General features: G+C 34.2%; 3 protein-coding genes across 9 annotated transcripts in view; 2 read left to right on the forward strand and 1 right to left on the reverse strand.

Annotated features, from left to right (window-relative positions):
* LOC127880237 (60S ribosomal protein L9-like) overlaps nt 1–24192 on the forward strand; it is an 87733-nt gene that overhangs the window by 14472 nt on the left and 49069 nt on the right. The gene's annotated exons all lie outside the window — the stretch shown is intronic.
* LOC127880233 (protein YIPF5-like) overlaps nt 1–24192 on the reverse strand; it is a 73957-nt gene that overhangs the window by 11330 nt on the left and 38435 nt on the right. The window lies entirely within an intron of this gene.
* Nucleotides 3295–24192, forward strand: part of LOC127880220 (leucine-rich repeat-containing protein 24-like) — a 37490-nt gene continuing 16592 nt past the window's right edge. Inside the window, exons 1-2 of one of the 5 annotated variants that reach the window (XM_052427500.1) lie at nt 19681–19988; nt 23731–23780. The gene's annotated coding sequence lies outside the window, so the exon portion shown is untranslated. Of the gene's footprint in view, nt 3405–19680; nt 19989–23730; nt 23781–23903; nt 23926–24192 lie in introns of those variants that run through there. The other 4 variants (XM_052427503.1, XM_052427505.1, XM_052427499.1 and 1 more) reach the window with 4 other exon arrangements.

Consider the following 24192-nt stretch of genomic DNA (forward strand, 5'->3'; position numbering starts at 1 on the left):
TTATCGAAGTCAATAACCAGTCTCCAAAAGGCAAATGAACTAAATCAATTTCTAATGGGAAACATACTGCAATGGTTTTAACATGCAACTTAGATGCATGATCACGCATAATCATAAACAAGAAGCATGCATTCCTGATGAAAGTCATTAAATGTATTATTGGAGAACATTACAAATTTTATATCAAGAATTGATATTAATATAAATGTGATTCTCAAGAAAATACATCCACTAAATAAGGACATATACATTTCATTACGAATGTATTTCAGTCCTAAAATGCTATATGTTATTGAAAGTCACGAAATCAGAAAAAGCAGAGATACTTCATAAAAGGGAAGAACAAAACATGGCCAGTGGATGACATTACAATCAGAGCTGTGACCCTGTGAGCAGCTACACTTTTGTGTCCCATACTTCCCACAATTAAGGCCACTTTACTACCAGCTGACAATTACAGTCCCATACATGAGAAGACCAGGGGGTCAGCTGGCAACCATCCATCAAACACAGTCTGACTTTTCCTCCTTTAGAAGTGGAACCTAGGTTGTAATCTTTTAAGTTTGCATCAATAGCCCCATTCATTAATGGACTGCACTTTGAAAACATGTGACCGGTACCCCTTCTGAGATGGTAACTGCACAGTAAGCTCCCCTGTTTCACTGACTCCAATATCAATTAGCAGGAATGATTCAGAGGGGGTTACAAATCATGTGATAGTCAAGATGGTAACGTCAATGCTGAGAAAGTTATTTTTCACAGCTTTATACCCTTTATTATTTTTATAAATTCTGCTCACTTTCCAGCCATATCAGCAAAAAAGGGATTAGCGTTTGTTTTGTATAAGTATTAGCTTAATAATTGCTTGATTGGTCATTGTCGCCTCGGGCACTACTTAAATGTACCCCAGGTACTCTTAAGTATACTTACATTTACCCCGGGTACAGTTAATATACTGTAACGCACCCGGTCGATATTAGACTGTACTCAAGTTGTATTCCTGCCCCAAATCCGATGTTGTAAAACGCGCTACCGATTACCATAAAACGGTATTGTTTATCTTAATCTAGGAGTACTAGAAACAGAAATAATGTAAATGTGCATATAACAAACTTCTCAATTACAAAAACTGCATCAACATGCTTTTTGAGTACGAGTTTCGATAATATAGAGGCCATTTAACAGAAATTTGACAAAAATGTGAACTTCATTCATTTAATACAAGAGCAACGCATAACGGGTGCCACGCTCAGCTGCGGGTGCAGTTTTGAATAAATGAAAGCTTGTCAGAATTTTTTTTTTCAGAGGTCACAGTGACCTTGACCTTTGACCTAGTGACCCAAAAATGGGTGTGGCATGTACAAGGTGTAGCTACATATTAAGTTTCAAAGTTTTAGGGTTGTAGGTTGAAGCACTTTGATTTTAGAGCCAATGTTCAAAACCTTGACAAAATGTTAAGGTTTTAGCACGACGCGCACAACGACGGACACAACACAACACGACACGACGAGCTGGCTATGACAATACCTCGGGTTTTCTCCAAAGACAGCATAGCTAAAAATTAGCCGACAATGACCTATTTAGTGTTAAAATTCCCTTGTACGTTTTAGTATATTCACCCTACCCGGGGTACATGTAAGTATACATATACCAGGGGTCGACTTTTTTTTTTCAGCAACTTGCCCTGCAGGGCGAGTAGCTAAGAATTTTCACTTGCCCTGCTGAAATATGTACTTGCCCTGCAATTTATTGAAGAAAGGCAAAAAATCAGTTTGCTCATTCACCAGAAAATTGCCGTACCAACTTTCTAGTTTTAGTATTATCTCAGATTATTGGGTGAATAGTCAAGCTAAAAACGTAAGTTACGATAATTATAATTCATCATAATATTTACACAAAATGTTAATATATTAAAATTCCTATTTTGCAGTGTTTTTAGCATGTTACATTGAGTTTAGAATCAATTAAATGAGGTCACTGTGGATGTTTGGAATTGTATCAATGATTCTGAAGTCATTCAATAAATTTGTATAATAAAGTATTAATAAAACAATGCCATTTTTAACAACAAAGTTTTAACTATAGTAGAAAACAATTTATGATTTTAATAAAGTACTTTCTATAATTATGAATTAATATTATTTTCAATTCCAAATAGGTAATATTGCCTGGAATAAAACAATTCAAGTCTGCTAACATAATTATGTGCATTGAATTTTGGTAAAAGACAATTTAGTGAATCTTTCATCTCTGTAATGGAAAAAAAAACCATCTAACATCTGCATCTGAGATGTATAATTGGAAAAATCAAAGAAATGTTCACAGCATTAACTGTAGCCAACCCCACATGGGATTTATACATCACACAAGATAAAAAATAAGAAATTTAAAATCCAGATAAGAAAGGGAAAACATCAAATAAAGAGGTACTTTGATCACATATTGAAAGAACAGAAATAAATCATTTAGGAAAGGTTTAGTAAGAGAAATTATTTTGTAACTAAATGTACGTCTTGAGATTCAGACTTTTATTTAAGCTTTCGTTTTCACCAAATATCCTTCACAGTTCAAATGAGGTCCCTCAAGATGGGTCATTTCCTAAGGCGATTGATTTTAATTTATTCTGTGTATGTATTCATGAATGACCCTGTATTAACCCTTTCAGTGCGGGAACCGAATTTTAAAGGCCTTTGCAAACAGTTTGGATCCAGATGAGATGCCACAGAACGTGGCGTCTCATCAGGATCCAAACTGTTTGCTATTCTGATAGTATTCTTTGAAAAAAATAGAAGAAAATGCTAATTTTAGAAATTCTGCAGACGACATTTTAGCAGACTACAAATTTCCCAGCATGCAAAGGGTTAAGTAACGTCCCAAATTACCCTGTGCATTCAACAAATTCTCTTCTTTGCCTGGACTGTACAGGCTAATCTGGGACGACACTTTATGCACATGCAATTAAACACAGTGTTTCCATATCGAGATATGCATTATGGAATGATTGGGAAGAGCACATTAGTTAGACTCTCACAAGAAGTGAGGGGCTCCACAGAACACTTTGAAACATTTGTTTGAAATTATATGTATAGACGTTGGTCTGCTAAATATCTACTGTTTCCCACATTTTCTTTCGGCCATTAACAATTCCTCATTAAAACATTACCAATGCTATATTTTGCTTCCTAAGAAGAGAGGAGAGAAAATCAATACTATTTCCCAATACCCCCAGTCTGACAATACATGCATTGCCAATTGTGGCTTTATATACACAACCAGGCTACTACAGTGGTCTAAAATAGACTTTCGGTTGGATTTTGTGGTCAGTGGTTGTCTGTGACCTGAATCAGTGCATGTTTGGATAAGAGCTTTCGTAACATCAATTGTTGGTGCGTACAAACATTTTGGTGAGTAAATATTAAAATTACTTCTTTTGATTCTAGATCCTAAGGTCATGCAATATAATTACATTTGAAATTCAATTCAATGGTATGCATGTCAATGAAATGACATCAGTTAAACAAATGCGATCAAATGTGTCTTAAATGACAGCTCATTACCAAAGGATAAAAGTCTAGTTCGATAAGTTCTTTTCAAAAACTCAGTACAACAAGCACACTGTACCCGATTTTAAGGATGGCTCTACAATTTTGCCAGTTGTTCATTTTTGTCTAAATAAAGGTAATTGAACTTTAACCCTTTCAGTGCTGGAACCAAATTTTAAAGGCCTTTGCAAACAGTTTGGAAAGAAATCAAAGAAAATACTAATTTTAGAAATTCAGCAGACAACATTTTTGCAGACGACAAATTTCCCAGCATGCAAAGGGGTCAAGTTGTCACAGCACCTGCTCCCCATGAGCTTTTATAAACTTTTGGAGACATTGCCTTAGTAATCACTTTGTAATTCCTGAAGGGAAACTGGCTTTGTGCGTCTAAGAGCACTCCTTCTTTACATTAGTCTTTCTAAGAGCACTCCTTCTAAATAGATTATCTTGGCAAACTTCTTGCAAGAAAAACTTTTATATCAAATAAATGGTGTTTTATATGGGAACACTTTCAATAAATTAATCAAGGGAATTAATCTTAACTATGTTAAAACAGGCTTAAATGTAATATCGAGACCGTCATTTTAATTTGGGTTCATGTTGTTGTCAAAATTCTGATAAAATTACTGGTATTTTTCTCATAATCAATTATTTTATCAAACTCATGATACAGAAATTTCTTGAAAATAACTCATTCAAACCAACAAAAACTCAACAGTATTTTTAATCAAACAGTGAACAAATACCAGTATGCAAAAATATCCATATATGATGATTTTATTTGCAATGGGCGCCTATCAATACCAAACCATTCAAGGATATCAATACCAATCCATTCATGGATATCAATACCAAACCATTCATGGCTATCAATACCAATCCATTCATGAATATCAATACCAATCCATTCATAGAAACACAAGCTTAAGGTGCAATCAATGAAAAAAAACTATTGAGCTCAGGCAGGCATCTCCCATACATGCCATATGTCCCGGATTGTCCGGGATTGTCCCGGAAATGAAGGACGTGTCCTGCAGTCCCGAAAATCTGTCAAATGTCCCGGATTTTACAAAATCCATATATACATGTACCTTATCTAAGGCTTAACTGCACCTCGAATCACTGTGTTCCCACTAATACGCAAGGTCTCCATGGCAATGCCTACCCGAATAGGTGACTACGCTACATGTCAAAATCGATCAATTAACAGGGGTCCTGTTATCATATCGATTGTCTCACGTTCGCAGTCAAACCGAAAAGTCTGCATTGTTTAATGTGGTTGTTAATTGGCTTAAATATACTGATTTTATGGCAGTTTGTTGGCGCACGCTTTGAATGAGCGACAACACTCGTAAACTGCAGTAAGATCATGCAGACGACGAGTGACGTAATTTTCATAAGCGTGTGATTTTATGGCAGTTTGTTGAATTAATTATGCACAACTGTAAATGTTGCGTTCGATTCTCAAATGAGCATCATTCAATTTGTAATCCGAAACAGGCTTCAAAATTTTAATGCTTACACGACATTAACAATTTAAAACGTCAAATAAACAGTGCTGTATCCTTTGTCTCCATAAAAAGCGCGCGAAAATTATGCAGTCATGTAGAACGTCGCATGGAAAGTGTGGGTGTATTTTGTGTTGTATAAACACATGAACATCACGTCAGGCGATTTACACGTGTTCAGTGGAAAAAACCCGCCCCGATTGGACGTTATTTCATCACATCTTTAAATAGTAACAATTGCGCTACAAAGTTTTTATGTGGCCGCAGATACGCCCACGCGTTTCCTACAGATATGCGACATGGACACAAAAGCAATTTGGTGCTCTTTTTTAACACGAAAAACACGTGGCTTGTATCTAGTAACGGAAGAAGAAATGTTTAATTTGACGTTCATAGATCTTGTGTATTTCGGATAGTCTTTCGAACTTAGCAATTTTCGATGTGAAAAAAAATGTGCATCAAAAATGCATATATGTCTATACAATGTATATATCGCTATATGTATACATGTCCCGGAAAATCGGCAAAAGTCCCGGAAAATTGAGCTCAATGTCCTGGAATTGGTCTGAAAATTTATGGCATGTATGCATCTCCACAGGGGGTCAGGTCTGTACTCAATACAGACAGAGAGGTTCAGACCAGACAAATACATCCATCTCCACAGGGGGTCAGGTCTTTACACAATACAGACAGAGAGGTTCAGACCAGACAAATACATCCATCTCCACAGGGGTCAGGTCTGTACACAATACAGACAGAGAGGTTCAGACCAGACAAATACATCCAATGATTGCGTTTTTTCCAAGTGAGAGGAGTACAAAAAACTTTTAAGCTGCCATGGCAAAAGAATGGTAATAAACTTATATCATCCTGGAAGAGTTTAGTGGAGACGTACTTTTAAATAATGGCCATAACAACTTTGTTTGTTGAAAGGAAAACTTAAAGGTCAAGACTCATTTAAATAATGATTTCAGAACCTTGTGTTGGATTTGTCCAATTTATAGTATTCACAAGAAGAATGGAAAATTGATGGCTACTGCTTAGTATGTTTCACGGATTCTAGATTACACGGATAAGAAACGGGACCGTTACGCCAAATATCTTGTCGTGTCTAAGTCACGTGACCGTGTCGTAACTATCGATCTTTTATCGAAGCGCCGAGGTTATAAATTTGATGTACTCACTCACGTATTTTGTTAAATTATAGTTTCATTTCTAGGCCGATTTTGACAAATTATATATCATTAGAAAGCTAACGTAACGTAGTTTTCAGATATATCATTATATATTGAGTTTTTCTTCTGATTTCGGCAGCCCGGCGAGTTATAACTTTAACTTTTGCAAATAACATACCGTTTTGGAGTTTTAGAATCTAGATTTACGGTTGACATGTTCGTACTTTATACCGATTTGTAGCGTTTATATTTGGAGTTCAGTTTTAAAAATAACATCTTGCTTAGGAGAATAGAATTCTGTATACGATAGAAAAAAAAATTGTTTAAAAACTAAAGTAATTAAGGAATGAAGGCGGGAAAATGTAGCGCGCGTTCCTAACGCTCTGAACTGATGCTACGGTCTTGGCGATTATGCTTTTGTTTAGATACCGGCCATTGAATTTCCTTTGCCATGATTATTATATTTTTTATGAAATATATTGAAATATTTTGTTCTAGAGACATATCCATAAAGCTAAGTATTAATGAAGCTTAATAAATTTACGATTTCAGCTCTTGATTATAACACAGAAAGGGTGTTAATTTTATGATGAAACAGCGTATACAAATGTATAGCGGACCCTCTTGATATTTTTCGGCTTTGCATACTTCAAATATAATGGGTGTCAAAACATTCATCGTTTGTTGTTTATTATCAAAAAGGTAATTATGTAAAATTATATGAAAGGTTATTAACCATAAATTATAAATTAATTAAAATTATTTAAAGATTCTTGAAAATCACGGTCAACTGTCTATGCATGTATATTGAAATATCTTTATAAGTTAACAGAGTTATAAATATATAGAATTCTAAATTAAAACACTGTATTATTTGTATTTTTCGGAAAGATTATTCATACACTCTTTATAGGACTACGAAATGACGGAGTTTTTTTACCGGTACCCGCTAAATACGTCAAATGTTAAGTATTAGATTTTTTAAATGTTTAAAATGTACATGTATAGGTATTAAGCACTTATAATTATTGTGATTTAGCTGGCTGACATCTATACAGTATTTAGTTTATGGCAATCTGTATGGGCAGATGACTATAAATGTTTTCAATACGCTACATATCTCATAAACGCAAAATTGAGTATTGGGCGTTAAATTACTCCAAGAAATGACCACTAATACCACGAGAAGACATGGAGGTATCATAAAAAGTGTAATCTGACCAGACATTGCCACCTGTGGTTAGGGACCAATATACAAGTATAGGTCCCTGCTGTGGCGTATGACACCATAGTGTTATTTAGTACTGGTCGGCACAGTATCTGATCATAACGAGATAATTGGTTTGTGCTGAACACAGGGGCAATAAAACCACAGATCTATCAATAAACAAGATTATTGAGATATCTTTTTTTGAACACCGCGATAAAAATGCTCAAACCATGGACTCTAGAATACACGGATAAGAAACATGGCAACATTCTCAGAATCATCACTGCTATATGTGTAATCACCTAACAATTCGTCTAAAAATAATTTATATATTTGAGTTGAAGACGATGTACTGTTGTTTAAGTCTGAATAAACTATCTGTCTGCCTGTCTAAATCCAAGCCGTCATCGTCCCGGTGAAAAAATCTGATTTTCAATAGTTGGACATGATGCCCTGATGTCAAAATACGAAATGACCCGCGTAACACGGACCGTGATTTTCAAGAATCTTTAATAAATTGATAATTTAAGGTAAATAACATTTCAAATAATTATACATAATTACCTTGTTGATAATAAACAGCAAACGATGAATGTTTTTGACACCCATTTTATTTCAAGTATGCATGCAAAGCCGAATAATATCGAGAGGGTCCGCTATATTCGCTGTTTCATCATAAATTTTACAACCTTTCTGTGTTATAAACAAGAGCTGAAATCGTTAATTTATTAAGATTCATTTATAATAAGCTTTATTGATATGTTTCGTGAACAAAATACTACAATATATTCCATAAAAAATATAATAAGATGGCAAAAGAAATTGAATGGCCGATTTCTAAACAAAAGCATAATCGCCAAGACCGTAGCATCAGTTCAGTGCGTTAGGAACGCGCGCTACATTTTCCCGCCTTCATTCCTTAATTACTTTGGTTTTTAAACAAAAATTTTTTCTATCGTATACAGAATTCTTTTCTCCTAAGCAAGATGTAATTTTTAAAACTGAACTCCAAATATAAACGCTACAAATTGGTATTAAGTACGAACATGTCAACCGTAAATCTAGATTCTAAAACTCCAAAACGGTATGATATTTGCAAAAGTTAAAGTTATAACTCGCCGGGCTGTCGAAATCAGAAGAAAAACTTAATATATATTGATATATCTGTTTACTGCGTAACGTAAGCTTTCTAATGATATATAATTTGTCAAAATCGGCCGAGAAATGAAACTATAATTTAACAAAAGACGTGAGTGGGTACATCAAAATGTATAACCTCGGCGCTTCGCTGTACGCTAATCGTAAAAGATCGATAGCCACGACACGTTAAAACGCGCGGTGGTAAAACATAAAATTTGTATTTCTTGTGTTTAACTCGCTATAAATCCATTAATAACAACAGGAATATACTAAAAGTTATATTTTTTTGAAAGAGGAATTAATAAGCAACAAGATAACGTATAAACCAATAAAATCGGATGAATAGTTTTTGCATAAGATTGAATTTACTAAAGTAAGGGTCAAATACTCGATTCATCTCCTGTCAATATACACTCCGTGGTATGTTTATACATTGTTTATTATAAAAAGTTCCACTGTTTGCACAAATATCTTCCTTTTTATCATAAGTTTTGTAATGAATTATTTATAAAGGGTTTACATGTAGAAACAACCCAATTTATTTTGAAACAAGGGCTGTGTTTGTGAAAAGTAAATGCCCCATACTGCACTTTGAAGCCAAACAGCAGATATTTAAAGATAATTGTTCAGTCCAAGATCGGTTACTTAGTTTTAAAAAAATCAATGCACTGTAACAAAACTCAAACTTGATCGGTGGGTCATGTAGGTAGGCTGATCAACCAAATATCAGGAAAATACCTGCAAGCGTTAAAGAAAAGAGTCTGGAAAACTTATTCTATAGAATATTGGTCCAAAGACCGTCCGTAACTTTGCCTAAAAGAAATGGACCCGGAAGAATCATCATCAAGAGAAAAATGTTAACCCTTTGCATGCTGGGAAATTTGTCGTCTGCTGAATTTCTAAAATTAGCATTTTCTTCGATTTTTTTCAAAGAATACTATCAGAATAGCAAACAGTTTGGATCCTGATGAGACGCCACGTTCTGTGGCATCTCATCTGGATCCAAACTGTTTTCAAAGGCCTTCAAAATTCGGTTTCAGCACTGAAAGAGTTAAAAGATTTTTTTTTAACTTGTACCAATTGCAGTTTTAGAGTTTATATTAAACCTGGCAAGCACAATTATTTCAACAACAGTTCTTGCAGTGTATATGTGTAGCAATTTTAGAAAAATGCCAAGAACTACATTTTTCAGAAGTACTTGAACAGTTCCACAACAAACAAAAATTTCATTTAACAGTTCTTAAATTGTTCTTAGATTGTTCTTGCACTTGCTCTAAGCAGTTCTTAAAGTATTCATTAATAAATAAATTCAAGAGCAGTTTAAGAAGATCTAAAAGAGTTTTTATTTTTTTGCCTAGTCTGCTTTATTGCCATCAGTTCAAACTTCATAGTCCAATATCCAGGATTTGTTGTGGCCAATATGGATTTTGCATGGCTTTGTTATTACAGAAATATCCCGATAAAAGGCACATTAAAGGTCTTATGGTATTACCTGAAATACATTAGCTAGAACAGGTAATCTTGTCAAATGGGGTCAATAGTATTTGAGAGGGGCATCTTGATTGATTTCTCAACAGGTAGCTGGAATGTTTATCTAAATCTGGTGGAATTTACAAGTGTCCTGAGATAAGTGTGCTAATCAATGTTTGGCCACATGGCACGGTGACAGACAAGTGCGGAGGATCCAGGTGGTGGAAGGTATGAATACCCCTGCACAGGTTTCATGACCAATGATAATGCGCTGCAGGAGCAGCATTATAGCATTATGCTGTCAGTCTAGGTGCAGTTTGACTTGACTGCCAGGTGGCTGTCATATAGTTGAACATAGCTGATATGGAATCTCTCTAGTGATCAGAAGGTCCTGGGTTTAATCAGCACTCTAAGAACATGATCTCCCACAAAGTCACTAAGTAACTGTCTTGTTCTACACAGAATATAGGTAGACTCCAGTCTCAATAAGTCATAGGAATTTATTGCAATCAAGCAGTAATAAAATACTTCAAGATCACAACAATCAAGACTTAGTGTGTTTGATGGTCACTTAAGTACCAGACAGTTGGGATGTATACTAGCCTTGGCTTCCCTCCTAAGAATTATTTTGCGAAAATTAAAGATACTGTAACATAATAGCAGGAAAACTGATCATTTATTTAGAATTGTTCTCAACTTTGTGCCAGTCTCTATATAAGTAACTAAATGTTGAGGGCGCCATTCCTGATCATCACAATATGATTAAGAGCTCTTACTCTTTAGGATCTCATAAACTTTAAACTAACACAAAAAATATACCTAAATATAACTAAATACAGAATAACACATCAATCAAAATGATGTATCTGTTCAGTTAATTTTAGTTTGTCAGAGGTCTTCGTGCTATAAAATCTGCTGAACGTGCCTACCGGTAATCAAGTCGTATTACATACTTATGTATGTAATAAATTAAATTTAAACGTTTCTGAAAGCTGTCACAGGATGTGCCAAATGACAGTGTCACCATTGTTACATCAGCTACTGCAGGATGAATGGAGACACATATATCTTAATTACAAGTAAAAAATTAAACACCCATGACTCAACACTGGCATAACAAATGAAACATTTAGCTGTTGAAAACACCTCATGTATTAAACTAACCATAAAATTTAGTAAATGAAATGTGATGTTTTTGGTATTCTTATATAAAAAATTGTATGCATAAGTCAAATGAATTTATTGTTTATGTGTCCGATATTTTCTTATCTCATAAGCACGAGAGACAGTCTGATGACTTTATTCTACAGACTAAACAGAAACTCATGCATTCTCAAATAACTACCGTTAATTATATGCATTAGGGTCCCTAACTGGTCAGGTCAGCGCAAGGTCACCCATACAAGGGCAATCAATATCTTTAACATTAGGATCTTAAAATCAATAACACAGAAGTATGAGTCAATTACTTGAACAGTCCAGAACCATGTTGACAACAACGTATTAGGAAAACTGTGCACTCTTTTTATGTTTTCTTAATTTTCAATAGGTACACATAACGTCCCTTGGTCAATATTGTTTGTACGGTAAATGTAAAACATTGTTATGGTAACAGATTGATCTTTTGTTATGATCCATCGAAAGTTCTTAGCTAATGTTTTGTTACACTGCAATATTTTTTTATAATTTTCCTTCAAATATTAATATTTTGTCCACGAATATCTTCTCAGTAACAAATTTTTACCAGAACTCAACAAGAGCTGCCCCAAGACAGCATGCTCGACTATTTGAGAGATGTGTTAAGTTTCACTTTAACATATCTGTAGTAATTCCAGGAAAATGACGTACGTGTTGCATGCAAATTTTAATCTGAATTTCAACATGCACATACAACTTCCCCTGACTTGTCAAAGTACAAAATGTATTGGTCTGTGAGTGTTTATAAAGACCCTGGACACATATTCAAAGTCTTTTTCAAATTCTGTAGCAGGTACAGAGACATGGAGTAGTTGCATGCAAACATTAGCCTGAATGTAAAAAAAGGACTAAAATATGATATTTTACATATAATTTTAGAGTTATTTAACTCAGTCAGTGACCATAAACAATTACCCCACACATATGAGCAAAGTTTTAATTGAATATCTGTAGTAGAAACAGTTTTACAGAGATATTGCACATGTACCTTAACAAAATTTCAAGTACAACAAAATAAGCATAATTCTTCTAAATAGCTTGTCAGAGTTATGGAACTTGGTGAGTGACATCACGCCATGATAACAATCACATGTTTGAAGATTCAATTGAATACCAGTAGTAACAAAAGCTCCGCAGTCGGAGACAGATGCCCCCAAAACAGGGACTTGACTCAGGATTTTTTTGCCACAAAACTGACCATAAGAGTTAATCTCATAATATTAGTGTGAAAATCTGGCCGATCAGTCATCCCCTTACAGCCATGATTTTCACATTCAATGTTGCAGTGACTTTGATCATTGACCTAAATTTCAATAGGGATTATCTACTGCTCAAGGTCAATGCATCTGAAAAGTATAAGGCCCATCACTCAATCCCGTGATGACATATCAAACTGAAACCAATTTAACAGTTAATGTCACAGTGACCTTGGACTATGAACTAGTGTCCCAAATTTCAATAGGGGTCATCTACTGTCCAAGGCCAATGTACATGGGTAGTATCAAGCAAATCAGTCAATTCTTTGACCAGTTATTGATCGGAAACGATTTTCACACTTATTGGGACAGTGACCTTTGACCTAGTGACCCCAATTTCAATAAGGGTCATCAACTGTCCAAAGCCAATTGCATGGGAAGTATCAAGCCAATCGGTATATCAGTTGGCGAGTTATTGATCGGAAATGATTTCACACTTAGTGTGACAGTGACCTTTGACCTAGTGACCCCAATTTTAATTTGGACCAATGCACATGGGTAGTATCAAGCCAATCGGTCCCTCTGTTCACAAGTTATTGATCGGAAACAATGTTCACTCTTAGTGTGACAGTGACCTTTGACCTAGTGACCCAAATCTCAATAGGGATCAACTACTGGCAAAGGCCAATTCAAAAGGGAAGTATCAAGCCATTTGGTCAATCCGTTGACAAGTAATTGATTGGAAACAATTTTCATTCTAAGTGTGACCTTGACCTTTGACCTATGGACCCCAATTTCAATTGGGATTATCTACTGGCAAGGCAAATTCACATGGTAAGTATCAAGCTAATTCGTCAATCCATTCACAAGTTATTGATCGGAAACAAACTTGTCTACCGACAGACAAACCGACTGACAGACCGACCGACTGGTGGCAAAAAAAACAGCATTATACAGATGTGGCAGGTTTACAAGACATTACACAGAGTCCGACACTGACGCTGACATTTAATTGGGTTAATAGTAAAGTTCCAACTATTTGGTAAATAGTCGAGCTAAAAAACATTACATTTACTGCTTTGTTAAATATTTTTTATACTACAATACAGACAATTCAAAAGCATTTTAGACTAAGTTCCATAACAGCATTAATCTATCTAACTTGACAAAATAAACATCAATGGACCTTGTAAGACTATAATCTTCAATAAAAGAAAAGGTCAAAGAACTGCTTTTCTCTCATCTCAGCTAGTTATCATTAGCATGCTTGATCTATCATGGGCTGCAGTGGGCAGCCAAAAGGTGTCCAAAGCCCACCTTGACTGGGATTCAAGTGGTCCTCTAGATTATAACCCTGTTGAAAATGTTTTATTGCCAATAAATGTTGATAAACCTGCACTACCATTATGTACATTGACAAATTGCAAACCAATCTTCAAAAAGTAACAATTTAATATTAAACATTTTCATTGGTTTATGATGGCAATTTTTTGCTCATAGTGTACACAGTAATGTAGCTTTTATGAAAGGTTTGTGACAGAATGGATATATAACAACTCAAAGCAAAATAAAAATTTATGGAAATGTATAAAAGTACAATATATTAAAATACATGAATGTAATTGAAACATATTTTTAATAAGTAACATTATACGACTGGCTGTAGTTTAACAAGGGAAACCACAGAGGGTTTTTTCAAATCTTCACTGCGAAAGAATTCAGGCAGAATGATAATCACATTATTTTAATGATTTTTTCGAATTAATTTATTGTCTTTTTTTTAAGTCATATTTTTCTCTTGAAAAGGATAGAAAGTATCAAAAGTATGGGTTGTTCCTCTTTTAAACACAAGCATTATTACTATGACTTCATTACTGGTTGCAAAATGAAAACGGATTTTTTTACTGTAATACTTAAATAATCTTCTTAAGTTTGATATAAATAATCATACGCTAGAAGGCAAATGAGTTTAAAAGGGAAAAGTCACATTCAACATTATGATCTTATAATCAGACTAGACTGACGGGATTAACAAGTTACCAGCAAGACCACCGTTAATCACCCTTTCTTAAGACACTAATCTTGCTCATTGTATTAATTTGCACAGCAAACAAACAGCACACCAGGGTCGAGGATTAATGCACAGACAAGAAGACGAATTTGTAATAATAAATATGTCTGTGTGGCGATATGCAACATGAATACCCATTCACATTCAAAGTCAGGATATTATTGACAAAGCTGTCCCCACTGACACCTGACTAGGGCCAACATTGTACCACATGGACTGGCGACAAAATGTTTTATGTATGTGAACCTTTTTTTTTAAGATTCAGTTCCAATTTTTTGTTGCTTTCACAGTTTTATTTCCAAATCCAATTTTAATCGATAAAATGTCAAATTTGAGCATTTTTTATCAATAAAATAGAGCAAATTGGAATGTTTTTATCAACAAATGTCGACACAATATAGATACATCAGGCCTTTCCCTGGCCATTTTGGGAAAAAATGAAATTCATGTGAAAAGTGACCACTGATTTGGGAAAAACTAATTTAACTCTTTATGATAATTCAAAATCATATTAATATTATATTTATATACTTTGTTAGTTGTTTATGAAATAAATATGAGATATAAAATTATGTATCATAAGACAGTTCTTTCTATAAAAAAAAATGTTTTTGTTTTTTTTTAACTTCTGGAGGGGATTTTTTCTACAAAATAGGGGAAAAATATATACTTTTTTTTGAGGGGAATGGGGCCGAATATCGGCCCCGAAATTGCCATAAAAAAACACTGGCTGTTTGTAAAACATGCATGCCCCCCCTATGGGCTGTCAGTTGTAGTGGCAGCCATTGTGTGATTACGTTTTTTGTCACTGTGACCTTGACCTTTGACCTAGTGACCTGAAAATCAATAGGGGTCATCTGCCAGTCATGATCAATGTACCTATGAAGATTCATGATCCTAGGCGTAAGAATTCTTGAGTTTATATCCGTAAACCATTTTACTCTTTCGAGTCACTGTGACCTTGACCTTTGACCTAGTGACCTGAAAATCAATAGGGGTCATCTGCCAGTCATGATCAATGTACCTATGAAGTTTCATGATCCTAGGCATAAGCGTTCTTGAGTTATCAGCCAGAAACCATCTGGTGGGGACGGAGACCCCACGACACCAGTACATATTATAATCTGCAAATGTGGTTCTTAACTGCATCCAAGAACGAGTCACTGTGACCTTTACCTTTGACCTAGTGACCTCAAAATCAATATGGGTCATCTGCCAGTCATGATCAATGTACCTATGAAGTTTCATGATCCTAGGTGTAAGCTTCTTGAGTTATCATCCGGAAACCATCTGGTTGGGACGGAGACCCCACCACACCAGTACATAATATAATCTGCAAATGTGGTCCTAAACTGCATCCAAGAACGAGTCACTGTGATCTTGACTTTTGACCTAGTGACCTCAAAATCAATAGGGGTCATCTGCCAGTAATGATCAATGTACCTATGAAGTTTCATGATCCTAGGCGTAAGCATTCTTGAGTTATCATCCGGAAACCATCTGGTGGATGGACGGACATACAGACGGACGGATGGACCGACATGTGCAAAATAATATACCCCCTCTTCTTCGAAGGGAGACATAAATATAGGCCAATGAAAGTCCAAGCTGATAACTTTGAGTAATAAGACATTATTCAGAGGTCAACATTAACAAGAAATATATATTTAAACCACAAATCATTCACAGATGCCCCCTAACTAAATGCCACTGGAAACATTAACCCTTTCAGTGCGGGAACCGAATTTTGAAGGCCTTTGCAAACAGTTTAAATCCAGATGAGACGCCACAGAACGTGGCATCTCATCAGGATCCAAACTGTTTGCTATTCTGATAATATTCTTTGAAAAAAAATTGAAGAAAATGCTAATTTTAGAAATTCAGCAGACAACATTTTAGCAGACGATAAATTTCCCAGCATGCAAAGGGTTAATGAGTTTTGGTTTGACAGTCATTATGTGAATTTATTATAAACTAAATCTAAAATTAGGGGATCAAGAGTTATGGTTCTAGTGCACTTCACATTTCTTAAATAAGATCTACCCACTTATCAAGTTTCAAGTTGATACCTCTTTTAATTTTTGAGATATTTTCCAGACATAATTTTATTACAAAAACCAACAAATGGCAACACCCCTACAAATAGTTCAGCAAGAGTTACAGTTCTTGTGCACAGAACATTCCCTCAATGAGATCTACCTATATATGTTAAGTTTCAAGTCGATACCTATATTATTTTGCTCTGGACAAACACATTTAAATACAAAACGAGCAATATTTAAAGATCTTCAATGGCCATAACGATGAGTGCCAAGTGAGATTAAGCAGACTATTAAACTTAGCCCCCATTTATGCTATTAAGCTTTTTTTTTCAGTAAATTGGTGACCATCAAAATTGAATAGTGGTCTGAAACCAAAATGTGCAGACTGACTGACCAACCGACTGTCCTTCCGACCGACCGACTGACCGGACAACCGACTTACTGACTGACAAATGGAAGCCATATTTTGAGAAATTCAAGGGCCATTACTCCAAAGTTCCTGGTGATATATGGCTGGTTACCTCGTTAAGACAGCTAGGCACAAAACTAATTACTGTTTGGGTACTATATATACTAATGCAGCATTTTTTTATGAACACTCTCAATAATTTATTTCCATAAAAAAATCTATCCATGATCCGATCAAGATCTCATGCTTTCCCATAGAAAGAGGTCACATTAACCCTTTAAGCGCTGGAACCCAATTTTGAAGGCCTTTGCAAACAGTTTGGATCCAGATGAGACGCCACAGAACGTGGCGTCTCATCAGGATCCAAACTGTTTGCTATTCTGATAATATTCTTTGAAAAAAATCGAAGAAAATGCTAATTTTAGAAATTCAGCAGACGACATTTAAGCAGAAGACAAATTTCCCAGCATGCAAAGGGTTAAAATTTTGCTTATAGTTGGTCAAACTGACCATTTCATCGGTTTGGGTAACTTTCATGTTATTTGCTGATCAGATACAGAGATATATTATTCTCATGTTTTAACACTTTGCATGCTGGGTAATTTGTCTTCTGCTAAAATGTCGTCTGCTGAATTTCTAAAATTAGCATTTTCTTCGATTTTTTTCAAAGAATACTATCAGAATAGCAAACAGTTTGGCTCCTGATGAGACGCCACGTTTTGTGGCGTCTCATCAGGATCCAAACTGTTTGCAAAGGCCTTCAAAAATCGGTTCCCGCACTGAAAGGGTTAAAACAAGTTCTTTTAAAAGAAATCTTGACATGTTTGATAAATATTTTCCTAACATCTCTTGCCAGTGGCGATTTTGGTGAATAATATTATTTGTGTTTCATTACGCTGGTAAAATAACAATTGATATATACACAATGGCCTCAGGGTTTTCACTCAAGATCAAATATACAAATGCAAACATGGTTTACCCAATACAAAGCATAAATTATATTTAAGTAAAAGATCTGATTTTTTACCAACAAGACCCACTGTACAGTAACGGAAATGAAGAGAAATTGTATATCGTCAAAATAAATGAGCAGTAGTTTTTTTAAACATAAAAAAACACATTAACAAATTGTAAAGTTGTATATCCCATCTAATTTACGGGTTGTTTTACAGTGAGCTGTTTTTTGTACTGGACAGGTACTAATGTGTTAGTCAGAATGATACATTATAGGTAACAATTCAATACTAACACATAACCATAAATCTGATATAAATCTGATATTTCATTAAAAGCTTTTTCAAGTAACCATTCAGGTATGTATCTATACTTCTAAACCAATGTTCGGACACAATTATCAATCATTTTTATCAAACATTTCACTTAATGTTTTCCATCCTTGAATAACTTCAAACATTTATGACTGCAAAACACATTTAATTATTAACAGATCAAGTTTATTTAACTCACGTATTTTTAGCAAAGGTTCAAGGAGTGCAAGTTTGACACCTTCAAACAGATTGATGAAAACTGAACATGGAATAATTGATATAATTGCTTATTATATTGGTACAACATACAGTACTTATATCCTGAAAAGATTACAAATCAAGAATAATTTCTTTATTCAGTACATTGGAAATAAAACGCATTCATTTAGTACCTGTCAGTGGGTGATGTCATGTAGTACTAAGTAAACTGTTAGATTTACTCATAAAAAGCCCATATAACAGTTATGTAGATAAATTAATTGATGCAATACCATGTTTCAACATGCATGTACAACTTAAATAATGCACATTGCTGCATGACAATTAATATTGACTTTGAGGTAAAATATTGAGGGTATAACAAAACGTGTTGACTGTTGAACACCTAAAGCCTGTTGAATAAGTCATCAAATTCTGTCACATAATTTAGTTGCATATATGTTAATTAACTCAGATCTGTACAGATGACCCCTAGAGGTGATGGCTACATTTTCCTAATCAAAAACCATCAGCACCCCTTTTACATCTGATGAACTGATTATCTAATAAACTGACATTTACTTTCTTGCTTTCGGCAAGTTGTTACATAAATTATACATAATTGTTTCACTTTTATCGATTAATTTCACATTAAATCTAAGTAAGTCAGTTTCATTATTACGTTGAAATTAAATAGATTACTTAAAGTTTAAGTTGTGTACTGACATTCACATTTAAATATTGTAGTAACTAGTACGAAATAAATGTATAGAAGGCGAAAGTTAGTATATACCGACAATTAAATATGCTCTTACTGTTTAAATTATATATTTTAACCATTGTAAACATATTGTTGTATGAAGATTATTGTGTTCATTGTATTCAAAAGCATCCTCAGTGAATTTTAAAATACTGGTAAATTCAGCAAAATTCAATCTACATGCTATACTCAGCTTGTTTGCAAGACAATTAAAAAAATTCTCTTTGAATGTAATTAACTACAAAGTGCCTTAACCAACATGATTATGGTTGTTGAAACTTTCAATAGGATTATAACAGCTCAATTTTATTGAACAGAAAGGCTTTTAATGCACAAATGAATTAACATTCCAAACATTCATTTTTTTCAAGTTGTATTTTGCAAACCTGTCAACGAGTTATTATCAGTACCTCAAATCAATACAAACTGGAATTAAGATTTTTTTTAAAGATAACAAACAATGTATGATTCTGCAACACATCAATCCAACCAAAATGAGAGGAGTGCATAGAAAAGAATTGAACTACAAAACACTGAGCTAGATTAAGCGAGTGATTGCAGGCCACATTAGGTGTTGTCAGACCTGATAAAAGGTTGGCCACAAGTCGACACGTCCTCTATTGAACAGACAGTGCAGTACATGTAGTTTCAGATTGGCTCAGACATTCATGGATCTTAATAGTCTAAGGAACTAATCTATTTTAAATTGTCAAATTAATGTCAGATTTCAGTGATACATGTGGATGGATATTATGGTGGTGTGAAAAATTGCTATCTAGGAGTTAAAAAATATACATCACAGGTAATGGTTTTATTTAACAAGAGCACCGCCTTGCGGGTGCAGACCGCTCATCTATTTTCTTTTTAAAGGTGAAGGGACTCTCATTTTCAATCACAAAGGAGGGAGGAGTGGAGTGAAGAGGGGTGTATAGTGTGGGGTTGTGGACATTTATTACATTATCTTCCAAAAAAGCGAAAAAAAAAAAAAAAAAAAAAAAAAAATCGGGGGGGGGGGGGGGGGGGGGGGGGGGTATAGTGTGAGGGTGTGGTGATAATTTGTGAGATGATCTTAAAAAAAAAAAAAAAAAAAAAAAAAAAAAAATCAAAAAAAAAATTTGGGGGGGGGGGTGGGGGGGGTGGGGTGGGGGTATAGTGTGAGGGTGTGGTGGTCATTTGTGAGATGATCTTATAAAAAAAAAAAAAAAAAAAAAAAATTAGGGGGGGGGGGGGAGGGGGGGGGAGGGGGGGGGAGGGCACGGGGGATGGTTTGGGTGAAGTCTATTGTGGTATGTCAGGTAAGAGTAGTTTCATCAAAGTATCAATCAAATCTAATCATAAATAAAGAAGTTATGGCAATTTTAGCAAAATTTAATAATTTGACCTTGAGAGTCAAGGTCATTCAAAGGTCAAAGTAAAATTCAAGTTGCCAGGTACAGTAACCTCATGATAGCATGTAAGTATTTGAAGTTTGAAAGCAATAGCCTTGATACTTCGAGTGGATCGAAACACAAAATTTAACCATATATTAAAAGTTACTAAGTCAAAAAAGGGCCATAATTCCGTAACAATGACAACCAGAGTTATGCAACTTGTCCTTTTACTGTACCCTTATGATAGTTTGTGAGTGTTCCAAGTATGAAAGCAATATCTATGATACTTTAGGGGTAAAGTGACCAAAACATAAATCTTAACCAAATTTTCAATTTTCTAAGTATAAAGGGCCCATAATTCCGTCCAAATGCCAGTCAGAGTTACATAACTTTGCCTGCACCGTCCCCTTATGATAGTTCATAAATCTTGCAAGTATGAAAGCAATAGCTTTGATACTGTAGGAATAAAGTGGACCTAAACACAAAACTTAATCAAATTTTCAATTTTCTAAGTATAAAAAGGGCACATAATTCTGTCAAAATGCCAGTCAGAGTTACATTACTTTGCCTGCACAGTCCCCTTATGATAGTTAGTAAGTGTTGCAAGTATGAAAGCAATAGCTTTGATGCTTAAGGAATAAAATGGACCTAAACACAAAACTTAACCAAAATTGTCAATTTTCTAAGTATAAAAAGGGCACATAATTCTGTCAAAATGCATGCCAGAGTTATCTAACTTTGCCTGCCCAGTCCCCTCATGATAGTAAGTAAGTGTACCAAGTTTGAATGCAATAGCATTGATACTTACTGAGAAAAGTGGAACTAAACGCAAAACTTAACCAAAATTTGCAATTTTTTAAGTACAAAAAGGGCACATAATTCTGTCAAAATGCACGCCAGAGTTATCTAACTTTGCCTGCCTAGTCCCCTCATGATAGTAAGTAAGTGTACCAAGTTTGAATGCAATAGCATTGATACTTTCTGAGAAAAGTGGACCTAAACGCAAAACTTAACCGGACGCCGACGCCAACGCCAACGCCAACGCCAACGCCAACGCCAACGCCGACGCCAAGGTGATGACAATAGCTCATAATTTTTTTTCAAAAAATAGATGAGCTAAAAATTGATAAATTTAGCAGACTGAGTAAACATTTATTTATTGAAACAAGACATGGTCTGTAATATCAAAGGCAGTTGAGGGTTAAATAAATACATTGTACCCTGGAGAGACTGATGTCAATGGAGGCTTTGGGATTTACTATTTTAAGCACCACACGCTGGGTACTTAAAAAAATTAAACCGCTTACAATATATTATTTTCTTAGCATATCGAAATGATGCAGAGATGGATAGCTGAGAATTTAAAAACTGGGAAATCAAAGTAAGGTATAATTACGTACATGGTATCTGAGGAAATTAAAAATAGAAATAAATTTTCTTTTTTTAAGTCCACTTTTTACAAAAAAGGGCATGGTTAAATATACAGTTAAAATTGAATTCAATAAAGGGTTTCAATAATTGCTGCACAACAACAATTATTAATCAAACCTCCATGCTGATATCTTCCTGATACAAAGGCCAAAGGGGCCTCAAATTATTTTCAATTGATGTCAGTCAATGTTTGGAGGTACAAAATATTACTGCGAATCAACTATAATAATGTCTTCATTTTCTATAGAAATATATCAAATTCAACATTACAAACAATTAAATACAAAGATGTCGTACATTTTATGTACACAAAAAGAACAAAATGAAAACTAATTTTACAAATATTTCGCGCAAGTACACATGCAGTAATAATAAACACGTCAAACATCATAAAACATAATAATTGCTGCAAAAATCCAGAGTCAGGGCGATTACATTTTATTTTATTTTTTAATGGAGATGTAGAGGTATGATAAACAGAAAACAGGTTACTGTCCCTTCTTTGTGTAATATATCAGGCTCGGTACAAATAAAAAACATTGGGCGTTTTTATTTTAAGCCTCATTAACAACCTGTTATTCTCTATGTATTCGGTTCAAAGTAAAAGATAAAACATTTAACAATCTCATACCAAACCCAATGAAATATTATAACATGCATGATTGATGCATGTTATTTAATGAAAAGTTTTATTTGTATATGTTTTCTTGTTAAACAATATTTTCATCATATACAAGGAACATACATGATCATTAAAAGCAGATGTGAATTGGAAAACTGATACTTAAACCAGTGTTCAATTTAGAGATAATTAGATACATGTTCATATGAAGAATACAAATCACACAAGTGTATCTATTACAAAGGGAATTCACAGTCTCAAAGATAATACTTACTAAATATCATGATAGCCATGATATCAAGGGAAAAGACCAGTGTTATCAAAGTACCAGAGCAATGTAACATACTAGTGATGGTTTTGAATATATTATGTTGATATTTATTTATAATTTCTTACCCAATGTGTATAAATATGATGCAAATGATGTTGACTTATTTTGTAATATGATTATATACTCTTTTGAACAAAAACAAACATAACATCTTTAAATTTAATACATGTACTTATAAACATGTGAAGTTTTCAACTTTTGTATTAATACATGTACTTATAAACATGTGAAGTTTTCAACTTTTGTATTAATACATGTACAGATACAAGTAAATGATGACTCAGTGTCAATAGAAGTATTATAACCACAAAACTATTTATATAACATATTGTTTACACTTTTATTTCAGAAATTTGTTATTGCTCATTTATTTAAATATAGATTAATATGTGCAATATTAAACTATTTTTTCACCAACCGAGATAATTTTGGCTCGATTTTTGGGGACGTGGCGTCTCATCAGGATCCAAACTGTTTGCTATTCTGATAGTATTCTTTGAAAAAAAATCGAAGAAAATTGCTAATTTTAGAAATTTAGCAGACAACATTTTAGCAGACAACAAATTTCCCAGCATGCAAAGGATTAAATGCATGTGCCTAATTAGTCCACACAGGCTAATCTTGGACGACACTTTCTGATTTTATGATAATTTTTGTTTAAAGAAAATATCTTATTAGACTGCACAGACCAATCTGGAACGATACTTAACACACATGCATTTAACCCCCTTTTCACAGAGAACGGTCCATTGCCATTTCTCCTACTGAGCCAGGTATTGATTTGTTTCAGAAGCAAGTTCACCTATACAATATTGTGCAGCTATTATTAATTCATAACAGGTATTTATCTACCAACATCATCTCTGTATCCTGTATTTACTGTATCTCACATCATCACACCTGTCAATACAAACAGTCTGACAGCTTGTACAAACATTCTACAAGTTTCTTGTTACCTGAAATGGACTTGTATAGCACTTCCTAGGTAAATATTTACATGTTGTTCATTGTGGAGGTTTTATTATCCAAACGATATTAACATAAACATAATATTGATAATATTTATTATGTAAAGAAGACACAGTCATATTATTAGTTTGCTCCTGTAAAGTTCATAATAATTATTGTTTTACTTGATTCCACTGCAGTAAAATAATAAAACAACATGAAACAAGATAGAACAGTCTAACTGAAGTATATTTTTGTCAAAATCAAATAGTTGTCTTATTGTGCAAATTTTGCTACTGGTTAT

The sequence above is a fragment of the Dreissena polymorpha genome, chromosome 4, assembly GCF_020536995.1.
Source record: "Dreissena polymorpha isolate Duluth1 chromosome 4, UMN_Dpol_1.0, whole genome shotgun sequence".
Lineage (NCBI taxonomy): Eukaryota > Metazoa > Mollusca > Bivalvia > Myida > Dreissenidae > Dreissena > Dreissena polymorpha.